At 42.9% G+C, this 20,953-nt stretch overlaps 1 protein-coding gene across 3 annotated transcripts in view; it reads right to left on the bottom strand.

Moving 5' to 3' along the window:
- Positions 1-20,747, bottom strand: part of Amot (angiomotin) — a 76,884-nt gene extending 56,137 nt beyond the window's left edge. For 2 of the 3 annotated variants that reach the window (XM_057759634.1, XM_057759635.1), the window contains exon 1: positions 5,499-5,896. The gene's annotated coding sequence lies outside the window, so the exon portion shown is untranslated. Of the gene's footprint in view, positions 1-5,498; positions 5,897-20,700 lie in introns of those variants that run through there. The other variant, XM_057759636.1, reaches the window with a different exon arrangement.
- Positions 20,748-20,953: the final 206 nt, after the last annotated feature.

Here is a 20,953-nt window from a genome sequence, read left to right as displayed (position 1 = left end):
CACATGGAAATGAGCCACGAATTGTAGAGCAAGCATAAATATTCCATCATTAATAAAAACCAGCTGTGCACAAAACACTACAACAGCTGGGTTTCAGTTACTGGCTATCACCAGTGTTTGTCACAGGCAAATGTTACTCAAAACTTTCTCCCTTAAAACACAGACGCATTAAACTCTGCTTTACTTTAACAAGCTTGAAGGTGCTCTGAAGGATTCGCTGGCCACTAGGGTGCATTCCAACTGTCTGTTTCTCAAACAATTCTCCCCATCCCGACAGTCACTACTGTCCTTTGACTTTGCCGCAAACTATGAGAGAATAGGAAAAAATGTTGAATGTTTTTAAAAGGTTGAGAGGGTCAATAGCACAAATGTAGGGTCAGTCTTAATTATGCTCAGAAAGGCAATAGGGCACCAAAGGGCACTGTATGTTATAAGTGAGCAAAAACTCATTAGACATGAACACCTGCTCAGGACCCTATAATAAGCCTGCTCTGCCATCATTCAAACACCTTTCATCCAATGACCTCAAAGCATATGCCCAATATGAAGCATACCTAAACACCTCTGTGAAGTATTAATATCCTCGCTTCCCAGAAGGGTAACTGAAGCTTAGAGCAGCTAATTCAGCTCCCCTTGGTCACATGGCAAGTCAGAGAGGGGCTGGGCAGAGAATCCCAAATCCTGGCTTCAAGTCACACAGACTAATGAATGCCATTTCAGGCAGCCAGAGAAAGAGTGAAAGTGACTTCACAAATGTCAAGCAAATCAAGAGAGAGAGAGAGAGAGAGAGAGAGAGAGAGAGAGAGAGAGAGAGAGGTGATTGATTTGCATTAGGAACTATTACCAAATAAACCAAACCCACCTGCATTTCTTTCCCCAGAAGCACAAAGGATGAAACACATGCCTGTACTTCACTTGGAAATTTGTACATGGTACAGACTTTGATTCCAGTATTTATATTTTGGCTGAAGAAATTTCATTCAATTTGTGAAGAGCTATTAGTTTACCAGGAATGAGTCTATCAAAAATTAGATATCACATGCAGACTATATTTTATTAAGGAATAACTAAAGGTCCCTGAACCTTAAGTTTTCACTATATACTAAAGGTCTCAAATTAAAGCACCCTCTGTGTGTGCACCACTTTACTGTAGGTATATGCTGTGTTCTTTATTGTCTACAAACTTTAGTTTTCTTGCTTTTTTCCCTCCAGTCTGACAAACATTATTTGTGAAGCTTTCAGACAAGCATATCTGGGCCTTCCTGCTCCCTTTTTCACATTCAGGATCCTTCAGAGTCCACCTAAATTTATATTACATTGAGATATCATAATGAAGCAATTTAAAAATAATGTCCAATGATTTAGACAAGTAGACATCGGGTTCTAGTTTAGTTTTCTTTTTTTTAAGTGACAGAGCGTAAGTGCAGGTCAGAAGGATAGCATCAATGTGTTTGCTGCATACACAAATGAGCCAATTCTAAGTGTTTAGAATTCATTTAAACCTATTTGTCCCTCCCGGAATTCTGGGAACAAAATGTGAGATTCTTCCCATGCACTCACTTTGGTTCTTACTCCATTACTCCATAGCAGTTTAGAAAGCTTTGTCTGTGACAAGTTCTTACTTAAGGGCAACATTACACACCCCTACGACCCAAACTATGGAAAATTCACATTAGTAGAGGAGCCAGAAAAAAAAATTAATGTGATTCTTGAAGTTTTGTATAGAGTCTTGGCTTTATTATTTGATACCACTAAACTATAAAGCCCATTTCTATAGATACATTATTACAGACAGACTCATCCCCACCCCACCCCACCCCCACATGCAGGATGAGTACAGGATTGTATAAGTTATAATGACTGTTGCACCTCATTCTGGTAGGCACAGCAAATTAGTGAAGCCTCAGAAGACAAGCTTGAACTTTCGAGAACTGATTGTCAATATCCCCCTGTCCAATCCCCACAATTTACAGTGAAGGAAACCTTGCTAAAGCCTGGCTCCTCTCCTCAAAGGGCTCACCTGGAAATCCTATCATAGAGTCTTATATTTAAAATGATACCAGTGGTCATTATTTGGAAAAACAAAAAAACAAACTTATAACAAACAACTTTCTAGGTCCTTGGGCTAGTCAAATATAATAACTGGAAAGAAAAGATTTTACCTTAAGTGAGGTAGAGAGTCTCATCCTTGGACGTTCAAAATCTGCAAAGTTATATTTGTTCCAGAAAGTAATGCTAACTCCTTCCTACAAGCCTGTGTGGGCTGAGTTTAATGTGGGCAGCACTATTACAAGCCAAAATGATATAGACAATTAACTCCATCCCATATAACAAAAGGCTTCAAAAGCCCAATAATAGCTTCATTTAGTTCAGGCAATAATCAAAACAGCAAATGATAATGTAGTCCTTTATGCAATAAATATGGTCCTGAGAAAGCCCAGTTATACTGAGGTGGTTTTTTATTATTATTATTTTAACCTATCAAGTCATAGTTTAAAGACACTTAATAGGAAAGTTCTGTTCAAGGAAGTCTGTGTAGATACTTTTAGAAAGCAAATGACCTTCTACTTCCTTTCATTCATTCTTTCTTTCTTTCTTTCTTTCTTTCTTTCTTTCCTTCTTTCTTTCTCTTTCGTTTTTGTTCAAATTGTGTGTGTTGTATGTGGAGAGGGCAACTTCCTTCGAAAGGGTCAGAAGCCCACCATGGAGGAGAGAAACGCAATGTCCCAGCCTGTTTAATGCCCCCTTAGTTCCTGCAACTAAATTCTAACCTTTGACTTGGGGGTGGGAACCTAGATTTTGGACCAAAGTCCACAAAAGGCAACAAGGAATGAAAAGTAATGCTAAAGTAAAACACCAACAAAAATTCCTGGGGGCAGGAAATCAAGCGCTCACAATTCTAAACAAATTGGTTCAGTCCCCAGCTAATTAACTTGTCACGCACATCTCTAAACCTACTGAATCTATGGGAGAAAGAGGTGATGTAATAGGAGATTTGGAAACATTTCCCATCCTAAAAGGCTAGACCCGACCACACACACCTCTCTCCATCCCTTTCAGTGGGTTTAAGCTGGGCTTAATGGGTGCAAAGGACAATTTCTACCAGACAGTCCTGAAGAATAGACTGTTCTCATGCATTTTAAATGCTCAGTCTCCATGGAGGAGGCTACCTGGCCACAAGTATTTCCCAATAGGGAATATATCCTCTACTCCTCCTCACTGGTAACACTCCTTCTGTCCCAAGCAAAACAAAACTGCAAACCATCCTGAGAACTTGGTGGTGGGGTGTGATTTTCTAGGATAAAGGAAAGGAAATGTTAAGAGCGGAGCAGGAGGGTGTGAGAAACTCCTCTTTTCTCCAAATGGAAAATAAGCCTAAAAAACTGGATCAAAAGAAGAAGGGAGTTGGGGGGGGGGGGAAGGGCTGCTTAATTACAAAGACACCCTTTTTAAAAAGGCCCAGGCCCTGGGAGCTCTTAGGAGAGGCCCAGAAGCAGATGTACCCACTTAGAATGCTTCCACTCAATGGGACCTCAAAGTCAAAGTATCTATCCCCTCTTCCTATTAGCATTCCAGAATCTGCTTCATTCTATACGAATATAGAATGGAGAAAATCAACCTCAGAAAAGGCCTTAGTTATGCATTAGTCTAACAAACTTTACTTCATAAATGAAAAATTGTACTTTAAGGTTCATATCTCAGTGTCAACTACAAATTGCTAAAATCTCTTTCTAAACTATTTTTCATCCAGTAAAGGAATTTACGATGTCCATGTAAAACTTACTGTACATACAGGTAGAATTACAGGTTTACTTTGCACCTAGGCTGTGAATTAGAAAGAAGAAAAAAAAACTTTCAATTTTACAGAGACACAAACTTTCCCAAAGAAAGAAGTAACTTAAAATGAAGTATGATGTAGCGCCAGAAAGCGCCTGTAAATGACACCAGGCAAACCCGTACAGAATAGTTGGGACCTGAGTTAGCATCCGTAAATAGATGCGACTCCTCTACAACCACCTGGCTAGTAAAATGTCCCAGGCCAGTTTTAAAATTTTGTTTGGTCAGGCCAGCCTTTCCCTCCTAGCTGATCTGAAACACGATAGCCTTTAAAATTGTCACCATGTAACATGGTCACATCCCTTCTCTACCTTCCTAACGTCTCGCTCCTCCCCCTCCCCCAGTTAAATTCAATCTATGAAAATTAGTTTAAAATGGACATACATGGTTTGCTCCCTAAAGAATAAGCAATAGATTGGGGACATCTCAGTAACAAGTCTTTCAACACAACCAGGGCTTGTGGCACTTGCCCAACTTAAGAGAGGTAGGAGATAGGTGACAATTTACCCCATGTCCAAAATGGCATTTCTGACTATTCTTAGCTACTGAATGAGGGGACTGAAAGGTCTGAGAAGGCTTCACAAAAGCTGGCCTGAGAAAAAACAGTTCACATGGCCAAACCCAAGAAAACTTACGTATCGTTAGCCCTTCGTCACTAAAGTTTATGGTAATGAATTATGGGAGGGAAAGTTTATATTCATAGAAGTTTTAAACTGTCGCCTGACATCTACTCTTCACGGAGGAAAGGGATAGTAACAGAAGGCTTTCTCGAATATTTTCCGTTCACCTTTCATTAATTTGTTGTCAGTCCCTTGCATCAAATTATTAGCGTATTATTATTTATTAGTGGCAATTATCAGGGACTGCTAACAGTCTATAAAGTCTGTCATTTCCCTCCTCCTTTACCTTCTGTTCATTTTTACCTATCTATGAAGATAGTCCTGTTATTGGTGAACTGAAGTACCATGGCCAAGGCTCGGACCTTAAAACAAACACCTCCGTTTGCAAAACTATTTATTAAAATCTTCTGATTTTTTGAAGCAAATAACGGCAGTCTCCACCTCCCAAACCTCACCACCACCACCACCACCACCACCACCACCACCACCACCACCACCACCACCACCACCACCACCACCACTATACAAACACACGTGCGTGCAAAAGCGGGTAGCTGTGTGGCTCCTCACTTCCAGGTTTGAAAACTTGAAGAATTCATGGCCTGGGGGTCAGGGAGGGTGAGCTCCCACCCCAAGCCAAAGCACTTAGAAGAAAGTTATCTAGCTATCTGAGATAAGGACAAACCTTCAAGCAGGACTAAAGGTAGACTTCCAAGTCCCTAACTTAGTTAAGGTCTTTAGTTCCTTAAGTGATCAATTCAGTAGGGACCTACAAGAACCCAGGGACGCAATAAGGAGCACCCATAGTAGTACCTTCCAGCATCTCCTCCTTCAAGTACGAGAGGAGTCCATACTTTTAAATTGTTTTAAACTTCATGCACACCTCGGAAAACTCAAGGGCAACAGCCAAGAAAGTGTAACATACAGGCGATCCCCACAGGCACATATAACAACCTACTCACAAATAAGGGCATGATTAAGTTCACAAGACCACAGACTATTGCCCCAGTTCCCCGCAAAAAGTAACGACGCTTCTCCTACCCCTGAAGGCAACGAAGACAAGGTGACGATTTTCTCCGCTGGCTCAAGTGGCTTCGGTCCCGGGCCAGAGGCCAGGGATGGGTAGGGAGGAAGCCCCAGGTCCGGGCTGCTCTCCACCTCGCTGCTCCCTCGGGTCTCTCCTTGGTGGCAGTGGACAAGCAAGCAGGATACCGGGCCGGAGGGTGGAGCAGCGGATAGTGGGAGGCGAGATAGGCTGGAGGTGGTGGGGGAAGGAGATGAGAACTAGAGAAGAGACGAAAGAGAACGGAGATGGAGGAGTAATTCAGGGGTCTACCAGCGAACGCAGCCAGAAAGCTCCTGGAAGGAAGGGGCGTGACTGCGATGAAGGCAGCTCCTGAGCAAAGGATGGGAGGTAGAAGAGGGGGAGGAACGGGTGGCTTTTCTTCTGGCGGTGAGCGGCTAGGACCGCCCAATAGGAGGGGGGTGGAAGATGAAATGGGCAGGGCCGAGGGCGGGGCCAGCAGGGCGAGAGGCGGGAGGGAAGCCCGCAGGACACTGGCGGGCAAAGGGGAGGAGGCGGCGCCCCAGGAGGAGAGGCGGCCTTTGGGCGGGGAACTTTTAAACAATTGATCTGCTGCCTTCAGGAGTCTAGGAGAGAGCTGAGATAACTCGCTGGCTCTCTTCCTCTCACGCGCTTGACTAGACTTGGTGGCGGTAGTGCGGACAGTGTTTGCAGGAATTAAAGCGGGAGAAAGAAAGGAACGGGGTTTGTTTGTTGTGTTGTTTTTCCAAAGACTTTAATAATCCACGGCGACAGAGCAGCAAAGTAGCGTGGGAGAGTCAGCGCAACTCCCTGCCCCCTCGCGGGCGGAAGAAAAATCATAGAAAAGCAGAAAAAGCAGTATGGAGGCAAAGCCAGCTTCACAAATCCAGGAAGGAGCAGCTATCCTTCGTCGCTCCCCCCCCACCCCCCCCCCGCGGGCGCCCGCCCAGCCACTCTCTGGTTTCCTTTGACCAACTGGCAACCCACTCAAGGCAAAGTCCGCAAGATCCCCCTCTTTTTTTTCCATTACCCCACCCCCAGCTTCAACCTTCCTACACCTTCCCTGCCTTCTGCCCCAAATCTCGACCAGGGTCCTTGCCTACTCCTAGAGTCTGGCCACTAGGGCACAAGGAAATGGGCGGGGCTGAGAGGAAGCTCCACCTCTTGGGAGTGCTTGCTTGGCAGAGCGGGACCTGAGTAGGTTCCACCCACCATTCTTTTGCATCTATTCATTGGCCAGTCACGCCTGCTGTTGAGTCGTGATTGGTCCTTTCAGTCGCCAATCACATACTTTGATCCCACCCGCCCTCAAAATTAATAAAACTAAACAAGTGACTATTGTCTGGCTCTCTGTGCTCCCCCAGCCTCTGCTGAGAATAGGTAGACGAGACGGTTGACTTCTTAGTCTTGTGCGATAGTGTTTTTGCCGACTGGGATATAACGTTATATTTAAAGCACTGTCTGACTCTCCGCGAATAGGTAATTGTTCCCTCTTAATCCATTAAACCTGGAAAGGGAAAGGACATGAAGTGTCAATGTGGTGCTCACATTTTCTGGCTGAGAAAAATTCATACTGCTCAAGTACACAGAGAGTTGAGTACAACAGCATAGCGAGGCACGGGATGAGGGGTTGAAATGTACAATGTGACAACTGAGTAAAAGAGAACGCAAAGAAGCAGTAAAGGGAGAGCAAAACAACAAGGAAGTCGAACCAAAGAAAGAATTCCTTCTGGGCTCTTGCCCATATTACCAAGCTGCGGGACTTTCAGAGGACTTAAATGTCCTTATCTGTACGAAAATGCTGTAAGGCATGAACTGGGCTTGTAGTGCTACAGATGTGAAAATAAAATGAAATGTATGCTAAAAACTCTATAAATCAGTCCACACTTATATGATACACATGGTGGGGACTCTAGCTCATCTGTTTTAAGCATTTATATCCAGGCTTGTGTAAGTTCTGTGGTTTTATTTTGAAAAGCCTCCTCTTTTCCTATAATTTTGAGGGTGGATATGAAGTTGGCTCCCTGCAGTTAGAATAATAAATTACCCCTCTTCTAACCAGAGTGGGTGAGATTGCTTTTGCAAACAGTTTTGCAGTTTCGCCACGACCTAAAGCTGTTGTGGTGCTGATGCTGAAAGAGGAAATTATGCTGTGGATCACCAAAGTGAACTTGAACAAACAGATATGAGCAAAGATTTTCCATGGAAACCACCATTCTCTGTAGATCTCTACTTCTTAGAAAACCTTTGAGTTGGAAACAAGTAAAAGTATAAAGGCTCCCATCCATTCAGAGCTGTTAGAACGAAGCTATACCATGAAAGAGGGCCATCCAATTCCAGCCTACCCAACGGGAGCTTTGTGTGTTGCCATGCATCAAGGCAACCCCAAAAAGGTATGCTTAAAACAAAACACTGTTTCATGATTACTAGGGTCTCCAAACAATGGGTATATGAAAGGTAGCAGGTGAGAGGCTGCTGCAGAGACTACAGTGCGTACAGCAGGTTCTCCTAGTAGCTGCTGATTCGGAGGCTGGCGCGGGGCAAAATGGACTCTGAGTAGGATTCGCTCTGTGTGTGAAAAGAGGTTACTTGGGTGATTGTTTTTTCCTTTGGGGAAAGTAACTTTTTTTGAGTGTTTAAAATGCAGAAGCATCTAGCTTATGAGGCAGAGTTGTTCTGTATTTAGAAACATGGACCCGGAACTAAAAGTGATGTGACCATCCTGAGGGATTGCGGCTGATCGTAACCACAAAAGGAAGCTTGTTAGCTCAACAATCCTGCTAAAATGGAAAAAGTAAAATATGCACATGGGAAGATGAAAGTAAGGCAAGAAGGAACGTGTCCAGTGATGAATTCTTTTGCTTTCTTATAGGTAGGGTCAGCACTCACACCATCCTTGGGTTTGTTGATTCAATGACATATCTTAAATGTCCTTCCTTTCATATCAAGACAACTACCTTACCCTCTACTTTGTTCTTAACTGAGCAAAACCCTTTCATTCACTTTCTTACCAAGGGGCCACTTTCCAATCTCGTGTCACCACAGAAAACTAAATTGCAGTAGCAAAAGTCTGGGGACTCAGTGTGATATGCTTGCTCCCGCTATTGACACTACTGACATTGCCGTCTAAAACACTTCCAAAATGTCTTTCTCACTGCTTTCGGAGCCTAGAAGTGTAAACTTTGGATATGACTAGCCAACAATTTGAAATTTTAATAGTGAAGCAGGCGATGTGTGAGTCATTTCTGACTTAGCCTGTGGCAAAAACAGCAGGTTTTTAGGTAAACTCTGTTTTTCCCTGGGGTCTTCCAAGTGTCTTAAGGTCTTAGGCGGTTCCTCCTCTCCCGCCATGCAAGACTTCCTCTGTATTTTTACCCTGAAAACCTTTCAGTTTGTTTAAAGTGAGTTTGAATTTATAAAGCTCTGCCTTGCCTGCTCTACTTAAAAGGGAAGGAGAGGGCAACATCAACAAACATAGACTGAAGTGCTCTTATGGACGAGACTAAAAAAACAAAAAGGTATAAGACTTGGCTCCTGCCTTCCAGCACATACACATGAGAAGACAACTAGCAAGTGTCTGCTAAGTGCTACATGAGCGGTATTGATGGTAAAAGCTGTAGACGTTAAGAGCGGGGAGTGAGAACTTCATTTCAGAGAGTGAGTTTACACAGCAGACTATGCCACACACATTTAACTAATCCCTCCAGCATCCCCATGCCTTCAAGACTTGCCTATAAAACATGGAAAGCCCTTGGGGGATACCAGGAGAATTAGCCACTAGCCGTCCAACACCTGTGTAAAGACACTGGGTAACTGCAGTACTACACATTAAGAAGCAATTTACTATATGGAGGAAAAAAACATGGATGTTTTCATCTGCAAACTAAAGATTCTTCATTCCGTGCTATGTACCCTGTTTGACCCTTTTCATAAAATGAAATTCCTCTTTTAGTGTAGAAAGTCTGTGCTGAAAAAAAAAATTGTCCGTCAAAAATAAATATCACCCTTGGAGATCCTGTGCGGAATGAAGGTAAGCAGCCACAGCAAGGGCCGATTGTGCTTCTGCTTGTATGAGGGAGCCGCAGGATGCAGATTCTTAGGGAAAACAAATGGAGGAGAAGTAAATGTGTGCCTGAGAAAAGCATGCTTCGTAGGAAGGGTTTCCATTCCGAAGCATGAAGGAGTTTGGAAATAGACAGTGGTGATGCTTGCACAATGATTTAATTTTACACATCCTTAAAATCAATGCAATGATGTGCAGTACGAAGACTAGATTTTTCATGTAAAGAGGGCAGCTGGAGCCCTACCATAGGCCACCAAGGCCCATCCTGCCAGGACTTCTATCTCTTCATGAGACATTTAAGTCATATGTACCTCATAAAATACTTCGTTTTTAAAGTTTTTTCATCTAATGAACATCTTAATAAAAAGTCTGTCTTTCACATCTAAAATTTTGTCTGACCTACAGGACAAGCAGAAAGTAGAGGGAGGTGCATTCTTCGATGCCTGCCATATTCTTGAAAGACCATAAAACCACACAGTCTTTTGCACTGAATGACTTCTCCACCCGTGGAGTAGCTGGGAGTGTGAAATGAGCACATCTTCCTCTAATTGCCTTGTGAACAACTAAATCATTGAAATGTGTTTAGGAACACAAGCAGGAGCAACATATACTCTACGACAAATAAATCCTACACATTTATGTCGATACCTACAGTTCTGCCCCCTTTCCCCCCTCAACCTCCGGAAAATAGCCTTAGACAAATTAGAAACTTGCTGAAAATCTGCCTTCTCTAGGGCAGCCCTGGAAAGCTTAGGCTCCACTTGATTTCTGAGCACCCAAACCCTGAACACGAAGATGCCAGCTGGCCAGAAGAGAGAAGCCTTGTCTGAACAGAACAGGAACCAAAGGGCACATGTGCGTACACACACACACACACACACACACACACACACACACACACACACACACTAATCCAGACACAGGAAGTTTGAAGCCTGATCCATGTGTGGAAAACAGCAATGTGGGAATTCAGGAAACAACACCAGAACTCTGCTCCAGGGCCAAGACCTGCTCAGCACTGGAGAGCCAAGTTACTCGTGGGGTACTTGTGAGCCTCAGGATTTTGGAATTAAATCAAATGTAGGGAAATAAAACTGCCTGCAAGTCTATTCCCCAAATACCTCCTCGGGTCCTGTTTGACTAACCTGGGTTCACCTCTTTATGATTTATGCAGGGCTTCACTTCATTTTAACTAAATACCATATCTCCCTCAGCAGTTTGAATTTCTGCAAAAGTCTAGGCAGACGATACCTCTAAGTAGGATTTGTTTGTAAATTCCTAGGTTATGTGGACCAAGAGGGATATGTGGAGTATGAAGAAAACACATTAAAACCTGTACTGTAAAAGGCGGTAGGCTGCACTGGGGGGAGGGGGGAGGGCGTATTATTGGAGTTAGTGATTAAAAAAAAAATCTCTGAGAGCCAGTCAGAAGGAAGTCAAACAGCTGAGCCAGTAAGCATGTTAAATGTACCGAGTTAGCAGGAAGTTCACCCTATGACATTACCCTTTGCAAATAAACTCTTGATTGATTCTGTATTCTGTTTTTGTAGTTAGCAGAGTGTGTGAGACTTGTTATCCCAGTTGGAGGGGAAGAAGGCGATGGCTGGAGGAGAGATTTATCTTCCCTGGCTTGCTGCTTTACTTTTGAAACTCTAGGAAAGGCAGGTCAGTGGCACTCCACTGTGATTTAAGACAGGTCCACTTTGCAGGCTCCAATCAGCCTTCTTTTCAGGTCTACCACTGTCCTGTGAAATTCACACAGGAAGCCCATTGTTTAAAATGTAAATACCTAACCTAGGAAGGGTTAAATAGTAAGCCATAATTGTGAGCTCTGGTGGAAAGGGCAGAGAGACTTTCTCTAGTCACCCAAACCTGGATTCCAACACAGAGCCACAGTTTAATGAGGAGGTAAATTACTTAATCATGGACTTCAACTTCCTTCCCTATAAAATCAAGGCAAATTCTCTGCCATAAGGAGTTGTTGTGAGAATTAAATAAAATGAGATCTTGTCATGAAGCCTGGCATAGCAACGTCACCTAACTCTCCTACATTCGTTTGCTCTACAGCATTCCAGCAGGCAGCATCATGGATTTGTTGGGGAGTGTCCAGCGAATAAAAACTCCTAACTACAAGGCTCACCTCATCCACTCTTGTCGCCCTGATCAGTGGAGTCACTGGCTGTTTCAAAATCTCAAAGATGTCATTTCCTTCGTCTTTGTTATGCTCTTCCCTATGTATGTGACTTTGGGAAAGCTTTCGGTCCTCATTTCTTCAATCTCGAAATATGAGTACTAGGTTGGGGAGATGACTCCCGTCGTTAGAACACCTGCTGAGAAAATGTTGGCACCTGAGTTTGGTCTCCTTTCCTCAAACACATAAAATCCTAGATATGTTGAATGCATCTGTAATCCCAGGCCTTTTATAGTGAGATGAAAGAAAATACATTCAGCTCTCTCACACATAACACACACACACACACATACACTTTATAAAATTAAAGTAAAATGAGCTAGGTGTGATGCCACATACCTTTAATCCCAGAATTCAGGAAGCAGAGGATAGTGGATCAGTATGAGTTCAAGACCAGTATGGTCTAAAAACAGAATTCTAAGCCACCAAAGATTATGTAGTCAGAACTTGTCTGAGACAAACAAAACAAAACCAAATACAATGAAATATGAATGCCAGTACTTATTTGAGAGGACGGTGGCAAGGATAAATTGACATACATAGGCGAATATTAGTTCATACTGCTCTTTGTAGTAATGTGAACAGCAAGCTATCCAGAGTGCCTGGGCTGTATGTATGTGTGTATATCTATATCATCTACTTTATCTCTTTTCTCTCTCTTTCTCTTCGTGAGACAGGTTGTGGCTGTGTACCGGAAGTTAGTCTGGAATAGCTTATGGAGGCCACGGTGGCTTCAAACTCATGTTGCACCTCTGAGTGCTGTGAGGGAAGGTATGAGTCACTGAGCCTGTCTAAGCATTTACTGTCTCTACTGAGTAGTTTTAAATCTAAAGCAGGGGATGGTTTTACTCACCATGTTGAAACTTCTTAAGCAGATGCCACCTCTAAGTTAAGTTACTAGATTCCCGATTTGACTAAAAGTTAAGGTGATGCCTGGAATACCTGCACAAATTTCGTTTCTAGGTGTTGGGCCTCCATTCTACAAACTTCACAGTGTGCGGCGACGACCTGAGTGCAAAGATGGAGCCTTGGGGATAACAAGTTTGTCTGGCCTATTAAGATACTCTTGTTGGGAATAAACTGTGAATACATGGTACAGAGGACAACTTCATAAAATGGAAGAAGCAAAGAGATTTTTGATCATTAAAACTAGACTTAACATGCACATATCCAGCTGGCTGTGGGAAATTAGACAGATCAATGCAAGCTTTCAAATGTCAGTTTGCTTGCTTACAGGGTGAACAGATGTTTATGATCATCCACTGTGCACTGGACACGGGTGTGAGCATTTGAGATGTTTGGTGGACACAACAACAGAATCCCTGTCCTTATGGACCTTGTATCTTAAAGGGATGTTGGAATGGGAAGAAGGTATTTGAGGACTTGTAAGTAAGTATTCATGACTTTGTCTAACGCAGTGCATAGTATAACAGCTATATTAGCAATAGCATTATTAGTGTTTATGTACATCTAATCTTACTCATTTATTTTATTTGGATATAAGTCTGCACGCATGCATGCCTGGTACACATGTAGGCCAGGAGATGGTATTGATTCCTTAGAGCTCAAGTTACAGACAGTTGTGAGCCATGTGAGTGCTGGGAGTTGAACCCAGTTCCTCTAGGGGCACAGCCAGTGTTCTTAACCACTGAGCCATCTCTCTAGCCCCAGTACTATTATATTTTGATAGAGTTAAAATTACTTGGTTAAAATTCAAGCAAATCCAGGTAATTTCTGTACAGTGGACAGTAAATGGATAAAAAACGTACTTGAGATGCTTATAATATATTCCATTCCATCCTGTCTGTCTGTATATTTGTTTGTTCCTACTGTGATTTCCTCCTTAGCAACTGCTTGCCTGATAAAAATTAGTCCAGGGTGATCCTGAGCAAAAGGTTTCACCTCTGCATGGATGAACTTTCCTCACATTGTTTCTGGATCAGAGAGCATGAGTGTGGACTCTTGACATTCGAAAGAGCTACTGCTGTCACGTTGTTAGCCAGGTGGCAGTAACCCACCAAACATTCTCACAAGCATCATGTCCTATCCCCCACGTTTTTTTTTAAAAATTGTATGTATTATTTTTAATCTGTACTTATATGCTGTATGATGTGCCATTTGTGGACGCCAGAGGACAACACGGTGGGGTAGGTTTCCTCCTTCCACCTTTATATGATATTAGGTTGCTAGGATTCTGTTGCAAGAAACTTTACCAGATCTGCCATCTCACCAGGTTCAACCCTCTTCGTGATAGTCTCATTTCCAGAAGAGTGGGCCAGGTTGGGAGGGAAGGATGTAGTTCCTAATTCCTTATGGTTCATTATTTCTAGTTTGATTGTTTAAAATGGCAATTTTTACCTCCCTACAGAACAATAGAACCGCGACTTATGTTTCACATGTTATGTGTTTAATTTCACCAAGTGTCATGTTTCCTGCAATATCGTGTTTTCAGTATTTCAACGATCACTTCTTTCCTCCTATAGGGACTGTGCAAGCTTAAGATGGAGGTGTCCGGAGCTAGAGCTGGGTTAGCAGCAGGATCCTATATTGCTTCCTTTTTCCATTGTCATTTGACTTCCTATCTCTATCAGATTACTTATCACACTGCTTTGGGACAATCTTTTTTTTTTTTCTTTTTTGTATAGCCAGCTCAACTGCAGGTTCCCCCGAGGTGCTGACAATGCGTGCTTAGCTGCTGTGTCTGCTCTCCCTGGAACGTGTTAAAGGTAGCATATACTAAATAGTAGGTACAGGTCTGGGGGAGGGTATAGAAATTGTGTTTCATAGCACTATTTTTGTTTTGTTTTGTTGTAACTGAGTAATTTATGACACTATTTTGCATTTAAATCAGATCTGAGGCAAGGACTCTCAGCAAGAGTTTGAAAAACAATTCCTCTAGACTGCTCTCTGCCTGAGATAACTCAAGCTGTCCTGACTCCATCTTTACAGTTTTCCTTGGTTGTCTTCAGCATTTTTGCAAATCTCCAGTTCCTGTTTCCTTGAAACATAGACTTTGAATTCAGAACTGTTTCAATGTAAAAGTCTTTTTCACTCATTGTTCTCTGAAAGGCTTGTTTTTCCTAACTTTGACCACCCTTCTTGTCTAGCTGGCTGGTAGTGTTCAGCCATTCCACTCCCAGTTGGGTCACTTCTTCCAAGCTGCTGTTGCTGTTGCTGCTGCTGCTTCTTCGCTTCTTCTTCTTCTTCTTCTTCTTCTTCTTCTTCTTCTTCTTCTTCTTCTTCTTCTTCTTCTTCTTCTTCTTCTTCTTCTTCTTCTTCTTCTTCCTCCTCCTCCTCCTCCTCCTCCTCCTCCTCCTCCTCCTTCTCCTCTTCCTCCTCCTCCTTCCCCTTCTCCTCCTCCTCCTCCTCCTCCTTCCTCTTTTTCTTCCTGTTCTTCCTCTTCTCCTTTATTTGTTTTTCAAGACAGGATTTCTCTGTGTAGCCTTGGGGGTCCTGGAACTCACTCTGTAGACCAGGATATCCTCGAACTCAGTGATGTGCCTGTCTCTCCCTCCCTAGTGCAAGGATTAAGGTGTGTGCCTCCACCACCACAGGGCTTCCAACCATGTACTTGTTTGCCAGTCTTTTGCTGGTTGAAAAAGCAGTTTTGGTTATGTTATTTGCAATGTAGGGAGACATTGTTTATCACCTACAAAATTACATTGAGACAGTAACTGACTTGGGTGTTATATTGCACAACAAAGTATCTATAGTAACAGTAATGCATCATGTATTTCAAAATTTCTAGATGTTTTAATGTGCTTACCCCAATAAATAGTAGGTACATGACGTGATGCCTGTGTTTAACAGCCTGATTTGATTATTATACAATATGAACATGCAAAAAAATCACATTATATGCCATAAATATGTACAATTAGGATGTCAGTTAGAAACTAAACCAAAGACGGGGTGGTTAAGCACACCTATAATCCTAGAGCAAGGAAGGTAGAGGAAGGAGAGTCAGAGTTTGGGGGCTATGCTGACCTGCATTAACAAGAGCTTACCTCAAAGAAATAAAACAAAGCAAACTGAACTGAAAGAGAAGTGTGGGGGGGTGCACAGAGACAAAGACCCAAGAAGGGGCGGAGGGGCAGAGAAAAAGAGCCAGCTTTGGTGATGCTACTTATGTAAGCTGTGCAGACTTTAGCAAGTAGCTTAACCCTTCTGAGCCTCAAATTTTTTTTTTTCTGAAAAAAAAAATTAGTCAGAAAATCACTGTCATGTCTTGGTATCGTACTGTCTTATTGTGAGCTTCGGATCAAACAACAGTTAAGAAAACACCTTGGAAACGAACTCAATGGTTATTTTCAGAACACCTGTGGTTAGTGTGGTTACCACCCATGCTGCCCCTTGCCCCCCTCCCAGTGAGGCTCCAAGAATTGATCCTGTCTTAACCCCCCCTAGCCTTGTGCTATTGCTGGGTGGGGGAAAGCATTGTTCTTCATATCTTGACAAGTTGATCTTGGCTTAAGACTTGTTGCCCTTGGGTCTTTTCAGTCAGCATCTGGGGGAGCCCCTCCCCTGCATTCTCAAAGGCTTATTATCAAGTGCCTTTTCCACGCTACCTTCCCAGCCTGCTTTGTCATCCCAGGGAAAAGTGATTCTTGTGGGGGGAGGAGAAAGGGCACATTGCCAACCTTTCCATCCTCCGCTCCAGAACTCCCAGGGTCCCTAGGCTCCAATTTCTCAGGTATAATTTCTTTACATGCACCAAGGTCTACCTTATGAGGTATTTTAGATGGATACCAGGAAGGTAAGTTACATTTTGCAGAGATTTCACTTATTCCCAAAGCTCTGCCTCCAATGCTTGGTAATTATAATACAAACCCCAGAACTTTCTCTGCCTTTGTGGAAAAAAAAACCCTTAGCATTTGCCTCCCCTGACCCCAGCTTCCAGACTGCTCTTGGGTCTGCATTTAAGGCTCCCCTGGGAATTCTCCAGCTTGAATTTGGCCAGATGCTCAGTGTCCTGTTTAAATCACACTCACCAGTGTTTTTTTTTTTTTTTCCATTTTTCCCCCTCTTCACTTTGTATAGCTTTTGCACAGATCCTTAGATTTACTCAACATGTTCCCTCTCCAAACAGTTTTCCCTGCTGGTTACGGCCACAGTAAGTCTTTTTCCTCATTCTGAATCCTGTCTCCTTTTGCCCAAGGCTTCCAATGAAACTTTTGGCTTTTTAACCACAGTTATTCAATAAGTATTCTTCAAGCTGAAATTGAATCTGAGTTTAAGCAAGCGCTATCTTGAACAAGGACATCTTGAACAAGGACTGGCCTAAGATTGTTTCTCAGTGGATATCTTTGGAGGCAACCCCATTCCAGACTGTTTAATTTAGCTCACGTTTTAGAAGTCTGGATGAAATGAACAGTAAATCATGACAGAGATTACAGAAACGAAGTTCCCAAAGTCTAAATAGGATTTAGTATCTGACTCTTAGCACAGAAAGTTTTCCTTAATGTCCTCGAAGTGTTCTGAATTGCTTGTAACCTTAGCTCCTGAGGTTGCAGGAAATTTCTGACTTGTTTATCTCCCCCTACCCCCATTTTACCATGTCATCTAGCCCTTCCACTCACTTGCTAGTCTATCCAGGGAGAGTTTAAAAGGTTTCTGTTCTATGCCCTGAACTCATGCTTCATTTCTTTCCCAAGGAATAAACTGACTTTCTTTGCGAAGACCAGCCCCCTCCCTCCCTCCCTCCCTGCATCTAATTAATGTCCCTTTGGCTTAGGTGGACACTTTACAAAATGAGGGCTCCTTGCTCATGTTCACGGAGTCTCCGAAAAATGCTCAGGGTAATTTGAAGACAGAGCAGATGTTAAATACAGGGAGATTTTTGCAGACAGCTAAACCACAGAGACACGTCAAATCCCCTCACGAACGAAGACTAACTCTGTTTCACCCACAAGGTGATTTACTTCCATAGCTCTTTGGAAGAAAGCAGGATCAGCTTACGAGGGCTCAGCTTATTCAGCAGAAGGGCTAATCTCTGTTAAAATGTATTTTGGCCGCACTGAATCTCACTCTCATTGGCTTTCCTTTGTACTACCTTCATAGTTAGCAAGCATGGCCACACCTTGCAAATGCTGCACAACTCTACAGAACCTTAGCCCTGAGTCCAAACGTAAACAGCAAAAGACTAGTAAATACTTAACATGAGATGGTGCCAGGAAGTCTCAGTTGAGACCCAGTTTCCAGAGCCTCCGTTATCAGTAGTGAGACAAAATGCTTAGATAACTACACAGGGGGCTCACTGAAACAATTCCGATGACCAAATAACTTCCATTGTATATCTTCTCTCTTGATTGTCACATATAATTTTCACACTTGTTTTTATTATGGGCACTGTAACCCCATTTTCCAAAGAAGGAAAGCAACAGGAAATAGCTATATGAACTCTGACTACCAACCAGGATGCACAGTAGGTGTTCAGGGAAAATCATCAAGTGTGCTGTCTTAGCATGAGGAGGGCTTTGAACGGAAGGAGATTGGGAATCTGCAGACGCTGAGTCTCAGCCTCTCCCTCTCTCTCTCTCTCTCTCTCTCTCTCTCTCTCTCTCTCTCACACACACACACACACACACACACACACTTTTCTTCCAGCCTTCTGCCTTCTGTTTTCCTCACCTCTTTTTCTCCTCTAAGTGACAACCCCAATTCCTTTTCTCCAGAGAACCACAGGAAAATTTCAGCCCCCTTTTGGGAAAGCAAGTTGTAAAATCTAGAAAAGTCACATTTTCCTCTCTTCCATAGTCACAAGGAAAGATGGCTACCTAAAAAGTTCAAGGAAAATCTAAATAGACAGGCCTTGCTGGGTTTCTCCTCAGTCTATTTCTAGGATATAATTCCTTTTTGTCCAATCTCATTTGTACATAAATGCATAGCCTCCCCTGAATCTGACCATCGACAAATTTTCCTTGGGTTCTTGGATCCTTATTGCTGCAAAACCTGCCCTCATAACTTTTGGTTCAATAAAGTGATTGTTTTTCCCTTGTTAATCTGTGGTGTAGCTGTCAGTTTGATGCTTATGACGAGTGAGGAGAGTTTCATACTTTTCTGCCTCTATAAATAATAACATTATTAAAGTTCTATTTTAAAAATGTCTGGCTTCTTTTTGCACTACAAGAAAGTAGACTGGCTTAATTGTAGCAGGCAGTTTCTATGCATGCTTGCAAAAGTTGAATTTTGCTGTGTAAGGTTAGAACAAATTATTGAGGAACTTCAATGCTACCTGGAGCAATTGGAGCTTGTTCTTTAGGACATTTTGGAGGCCATCCAATGTCCTTGGTGCTTATGTGATATTTAGCTAGGGAACAAGTCTGACAAGAAGCAAGGCTGATTTTCTTAGATCATTTATTACCCTGTGAGAAATATTTTAACAGTGGCATCTATGCCAGCTTGCAAGTGCTACAATGCACCTATGCTCAGTCAAGAGGACTCAGGCTGGGCTAGGGGGGCACTCTCTATGAAAATGTTTCAAGGATACTTGAAAGTTATTTTCAGAGTCTTGAGTATTTAGAAGCCCAAGATACATAGATGACAAAGTTTCATATATCCCAGCCTGGCCTCAAAAGTACTTTGTAGCCAAAGATGATCTTGAATTTCTGATCCCCCTACCTCTACCCCTTGCGGGCTGAGATTACAGCTGTGCAGTACCACACACATTTTCTGCGGAGCTGGAATCAACTCCAGAGTTCCATGCATGTTAGATCATCACTACCAACTGAGCTACATCTTCAACCCAGAAGTCAAAGATGTTTTATTGTCTCAAAAATTGATCAGGATCTGGGATACCTCACTCAGGATAGTGTTTTCTATTTCCATCCATTTGCACGCAAAATTCTAGAAGTCATTGTTTTTTACTGCTGAGTAGTACTCTAATATGTATATATTCCACATTTTCTTCATCCATTCCTCCATTGAAGGGCATCTAGGTTGTTTCCAGGTTTTGGCTATTACAAACAATGCTGCTATGAACATAGTTGAACAGATACTTTTGTCATTTGATGGGGTATCTCTTGGGTATATTCCCAATAGTGGTATTACTGGATCTTGGGGTAGGTTGATCCCAAATTTCCTGAGAAATCGCCACACTGATTTCCAAAGTGGTTGCACAAGTTTGCATTCCCACCAGCAATGAGGAACATGGGATGTACTCACTCATAATCGGTTTCTAGCCATAAATAAAAGACATTAAGCATATAATTTGTGATCCTAGAGAAGTTAAATAAGAAAGTGAACCCAAAGAAAATCATATAGTCATCCGCATGGAGAGGGGAAGTAGACAAGATTGCAGGGCAAAAACTGGGAACTTGCGGGTGAGGTGGCATGGGGCAAAGGGGAAATGGGATGAGAAACATGAGAAGGGGAGGATGGGAGGAGCTCGGGGGATTGGGATGGTTGGGATATAGGAAGGGAGGATACGGGAGCAGCGAAGTATATATCCTATCTAAGGGAGCCATCTTAGGGTTGGCAAGAGACTTGACTCTAGAGGGGTTCACAGGTGTCCAGGGAGATGTCCCCAGCTGGTACCTTGGGCAACTGAGGAGAGGGAACCTGAAATGACCCTGTCCTATACTGATGAATGTCTTACCTATCACCTTAGAACCTTCATCTGGCGATGGATCGAGGTAGAGACAGAGACTCAATTTGGAGCAACGGTCTGAGCTCTTAAGGTCCAAATGAGGAGCAGAAGGAGGGAGAACATGAGCAAGGAAATCAGGACCACGAGGGATGCACCCACCCACTGTGACAGTGGAACTGATTTATTGGGAGCCCACCAAGGCCAGCTGGTCTGGGACTGAATAAGCATGGGTTGATTCTGGACTCTCTGAGCATGGCGGACAATGAAGGCAGATGAGAAGCCAAGGACAATGGCACTAGGTTTCGATCCTAATACATGAACTGGCTTTGTGGGAGCTTAGCCTGTTTAGACGCTCACCTTCCTGGACGTAGATAGAAGACCTTCGTCTTCCTGCAGGGCAGAGAATTTGGACTGCTCTTCAGTATCGAGAGGGAGGGGGAATGGTGTGGGGGGAGGAGAAGAGGAGTGGGGATAGGGGGAGGGGAGTGGGGGGAGGGGGCAATATTTGGGAGGAGGGGAGGGAAATGGGAAACGGGGAGCAGGTGGAAATTTTAATTAAAAAAGAATAAAAAATAAATAAAAAGGAAAAAAAATTAAAAATTGATCAGGA

This window comes from Chionomys nivalis, chromosome X, assembly GCF_950005125.1.
Source record: "Chionomys nivalis chromosome X, mChiNiv1.1, whole genome shotgun sequence".
Taxonomy (NCBI): Eukaryota; Metazoa; Chordata; class Mammalia; order Rodentia; family Cricetidae; genus Chionomys; species Chionomys nivalis.
The sequence above is the reverse complement of the archived record's forward strand: the minus strand, read 5'-3'. Positions and strand labels throughout refer to the sequence as shown.